At 31.7% G+C, this 4,950-nt stretch overlaps 1 non-coding gene across 1 annotated transcript; it reads left to right on the plus strand.

Moving 5' to 3' along the window:
• The first annotated feature begins 684 nt into the window (after positions 1–684).
• Positions 685–791, plus strand: LOC131640186 (small nucleolar RNA R71). The gene has a single exon (XR_009295181.1). It is a non-coding gene; the product is annotated as a small nucleolar RNA R71 (small nucleolar RNA).
• Positions 792–4,950: the final 4,159 nt, after the last annotated feature.

Consider the following 4,950-nt stretch of genomic DNA (forward strand, 5'->3'; position numbering starts at 1 on the left):
GAAAGTCTTAGAGGGTATCTAAGCATTGTGTTCCTAGAGTGATCAGGTTATGATCAGAATACTCTAGAAGACTTAGAGGGTATCTAAGTGGAAAACCATTGTAATCTTGTGTGATTAGTGGATTAAATCCTCAGGTGAGGTAAACCACTCTAAGGGGGTGGACTGGAGTAGTTTCGTTAATAATGAACCAGGATAAAAATATTGTGTTCATTGTTTTTATCTTAAGAGTTTTTAAAGTCACACTTATTCAAACCTCCCCTTTCTAAGTGTTTTTCTATCCTTCATCCTTGGGTGTAGTTAACTTGTTCTGAGCTAGGCTCGTCCAGTAGGTTACAATCAAAAGTTTCATGTCCTTGGGTTCCGCAGAGTTCACATTCTGATTGGACTGCAACTACTATGGTAGGGTTATGAGATATATTTTCGACTTTTAAGGCTAGGGCGTCCATTTTGGCTTGTATTTTGTCCATGCAACTTATCTTATGTATTCCTCCTTGGGTCTCCTTCTTCTCTACTGTTGCTCATTCTACTTCCCATTGGTAATGGTTTTGGGCCATATCTTCAGTGAGGGCACAAGCTTCAAGGTAAGGTTTGTTCATCAGCGCACCACCAGCGGAAGCGTCCATTGACATCTTAGTATTATAATAAAGTCCATTATAGAAGGTGTGTATGATCAACCATTTCTCTAGGCCATGGTGTGGACAAGCTCTCAAAGGGTCTTTATATCTCTCCCAGACTTCAAAAAGTGATTCACCTTGGTTTTGAGTAAATATAGTGATCAGGTTCCTAAGGACAGCGGTCTTGCTTGGGGGAAAATACCTAGCAAGGAATACTCTCCTAAGGTCTTCCCAAGTTGTTATCAAGTTGGCAGGAAGAGAGTCTAACCAGTCGTGTGCTTTACCTCTAAGGGAAAAAGGGAATAACCCCAGACGAATTGCTTCAGGCAAAGCACCATTTGCCTTCAGGGTGTCAGCTAACTGGATAAACACTTTTAGGTGTTTATTCGGGTTCTCGGTAGCGAGACCAGCCGATTGGCTTTGTTGTACTAATTGTAATAGTGAGGGCTTTAGTTCGAAATTATTAGTCATTATAGCAGGGTTTACTACACTAGAACTAGCCTCCTCATTAGATGGTTGGGCAAATTCCTTAAGAGGTCTTTTGTTACGGTCTTCGGCCATAGCTTTGCTTAACCTTTGGATAAAAAGGCGTGCTCGAGTATAACGTTCGGGCACTAAAGGATCTACTAAGTTTATGGTGCTACGATTCTTACGCATCTACCGGCTAATAAAGCCTTAGTCTAAATGGGATAACAACAGGGTACGAAATTTGTCGAAGTTTGGTCCCCAACAATGGCGCCAAGTCCCTATATGTCCATTTCTGTTTGGCGTTTGTCCCTGCCGTCCAACGTCCGTTACAAAAATGCCAATGTGGCAAACGACGCTAACGTGGCGGCCATGTTTTTCTTTTTTTCAATATATATTTATTCCAAGCCAGCTTTGCATTTTATTTTTTGATTTTGATCCTTAAAATCTTAAAATGTATACATTTCAAAATAATGGTACCAAAGGGGTTTTGAGACAAAGACCTCATATTCGCAAGAATCCCACCTTTCCACTAAGCCACATGTGTTGTTTAGATTTTAATTGCAATGCATGCTATTTGTTTTTTAAATGCTGTTTAGTTTTTAAATGCATTAAATGTTGTTTGGTTTTTTAAATGCTGTTTGATTTTTAAATGCAATGCATGCTATTTGGTTTTTCAATGTTGTTTGGTTTTTTAAATTGGATTGCGTTTTATTAAAAATATTAAATATAATCAATTAAAAATTAAATAGTTAAGATATAATGAACTATTGGATTTAATAAACTAATTAAATATTAAATAATTATTTTAATTAAAACTTAATTATTTTAATTGAATATTAAATAACTATTAAATAATTGATTATTTTAAATATTAAATAGTTACGATATATTTGGAAAAATAATTATTTTAAATATTAAATAGTTATTGAATTTAATAAACTAATTAAATTTGAAATATTTAATAAAATAATTATTTAATTTATATATTTTTTTGGTTTAGGTCCCTGATTAGTTGGCGTGTGTTTTGTTTAGTCCCTGAATATATATATATATATATATATATATATATATATATATATATATATATATATATATATATATATATATATATATATATATATATATATATATATATATATATATATATATATATATATATATATATATATATATATATATATATATATATATATATATATATGTTTAGATCTCTAATTCTGGGTTTCTGCTACTGTATATTTTTGTTTATGTCTCTAATTCTGAGTTTCAACTATTAATATTTTAAATATTTAATTTATTAAAATATTTCAACTATTTAATATACAAACTATTAATATTTTAACTATTGAACCTATCAACTATTAATATTTTAAATATTAATAGTTGAAATATCCAATTACATTTTAAAAATATGTTTCAATAGTTAAATATACCTTAACTAATTAATATTTAAAATTATTAGTTTATTAAATATTTTAACTATTTAATAATTATTAAATTTATTAAATAATTCATCTATTATTATTTTCATCTCATTGCTTAATCTATCTAAGACCAATGTGAGTTCTTTTTGGAGTGCTTAATCTAGTTGATAAATGTAATAGTTAAAATATTAATAGTTTATATATTACTATATATATATATATATATTTTTGTTTATTAATAATTTTTAATAAAAATAAAAAGTAATACCAAAACTCAAAACAAAATAAAATCTAATTTATGCATTATGTAATATATAGAAATGCATTGCAATTAGTATACAAAGAATAGAAGTGGCCTAGTGAACGGGGAGTGTTTTGTTAATGTAAGAGACATGGGCTTAACACTTGGTGGAACCAAAATTTTTAAGCTTTTCAATTTTAACATTTAAGACCCAAAATAAATAAAAAACAAAAAAGCGCCTATGTGGAAATTCTTAAGGTTAAAAAATGAAAAATAAAAAAAATAGGTTGCCACATCAGCAACGTTTACCACGTCATTGTAACAGAACTTTGACGTTAGGGACCAAAACAAACCAGAATATGAGATATAAGGACTCAAACGAAAAAAAAAAAGATATAGGGACCAAAATCAAAAACTCGCTAACTTACAGGGGCCAAAAGACTATTTAAGCCTTTTAAAAATGTGTCAAAGATTCCTAATTAACCAGACAAACTGCTTTCGCCCTTTTTTTCGGTTAAAAACTAATCAAGTTTAACCTTAAGTATGGACGGGTTTCGATCTTACCCATAAACATTTAAACACAATAAACTTGAATTAAAGGTTAAAACATCCCCAATAGTATTTCTACTAATATAACATTCGGAACACGATCGTGACAACGATCCTTAAATTCTAACCCTTATAAATTTAGTCAGACATGGAAATAAAAGTAAGCCTATAAAAGCGTGTAGGCATGGTATGAGCGGGAAATAAATAAAGTAAAGCAAGACAGTAAAATAAAGCAATTAAATAAAAACCTGCTCCAATCAGAGTCTTTAAATCTGGTACAAGCGGAAAGTAAATGGCGAGGAAATGTAAATGACGGTATGTTTAACTTCAACCAAAGTGCTCCAAACTCGATTACAAACTCAATCTACATTGTGACAACTCTTAGATGTGAATGGATTGTCACTTTACAGAAACTGATAGTATATGGCTTAAGTAGTAACTAAGCTTGGCTGAAAATGAAAATGAAATGAAGTTGCTATTTATAAAGGTTCCTTGGGCTGTGTAAAGACAGGGATGCCCCTTAACTCCTTTTGAGCGGGAAAGAAAATACAAAGGCCGCACCTGCGGAGGGGGGTCCGCGGTCGCGGAGCAAGCGACGTAGAGATCGTGGGGACATGGCAGTTATCCTCCTGGTCGAAACGGGACACGTCACAACGCTCCCTTCAGCGGGCGCTGAGCTGGACGCCATTTGTGCAAAAGTACTGAAAATCCCGATTTTTCTGGCTTTTTCGCTCGTTTTCTTCAGAAGAGTGAATAAAGGGGACATTACTTGCAAATGAGCCAAGAACAAACATAATACAGCAAAATAACCTAAAAATTAATGAAAAACATGTGCAAATCGAGTCAATTATATGGTGCGTTTTTGTGCGATCATGATTTGTTTGAAGTTTTTTTAAATATAAAATGCTTCCTATATATCAAAATCTAAAAAAGAACCAAATTCCATGACTACACTTAAATGCCCTCAATGCATCATTGATCTTACCATGTGTTGCACCCTAATTTTTACCCTACGATTCCATTTCATTCGCATCATTGCATCTCATCTGATTATATCATATTTTTATTAATTTTATTGCTTCACAATCATTTGCATCTTTTTATTAAAGCATTAACATATTTGCATCTCATTCAAGAAAACTCAAAGAAAAAATATATGCATACATTCATTTTGCATTCATAAAGTTTTTGATAGTTTTTACTAACACTTTCGATTTACAATTTTAAAATGATAATTCAACTTAACTTTTGAGTTGAATTTCGATTTAAAATTCAAAATCATCTTTTCTTTTACTTTTACTATCATTTTCGAAAATTTCTTTACCCACCTCCCTATGGGGGTCACCCCCAGCGAAAACCCAAAACTGCCCCTGCTTCGGAGATGAATCTCCGAAGTTTTTTTTTTTTTTGATTTTTTTTTTACTTCGGAAATGCATCTCCGAAAACACCAAATTTTTGATGTTTTCGGAGATGCATTTCCGAAGTCAAAAAAATTCAAAATCCGTGAATATTTTCGGAAGTTCATTTCCGAAACTGTTGCTGCATATACAAATTTCCCTCCTTCACTATTTCATCATTTTTCTCCAAAACTTCTCAAAACCCTCTCTAAAACCCAATCAATCTCCATCAATTTTTCGCCCTAAAATCAAGTTTC

Source organism: Vicia villosa, unplaced genomic scaffold, assembly GCF_029867415.1.
Source record: "Vicia villosa cultivar HV-30 ecotype Madison, WI unplaced genomic scaffold, Vvil1.0 ctg.002989F_1_1, whole genome shotgun sequence".
NCBI classification, from domain to species: Eukaryota; Viridiplantae; Streptophyta; class Magnoliopsida; order Fabales; family Fabaceae; genus Vicia; species Vicia villosa.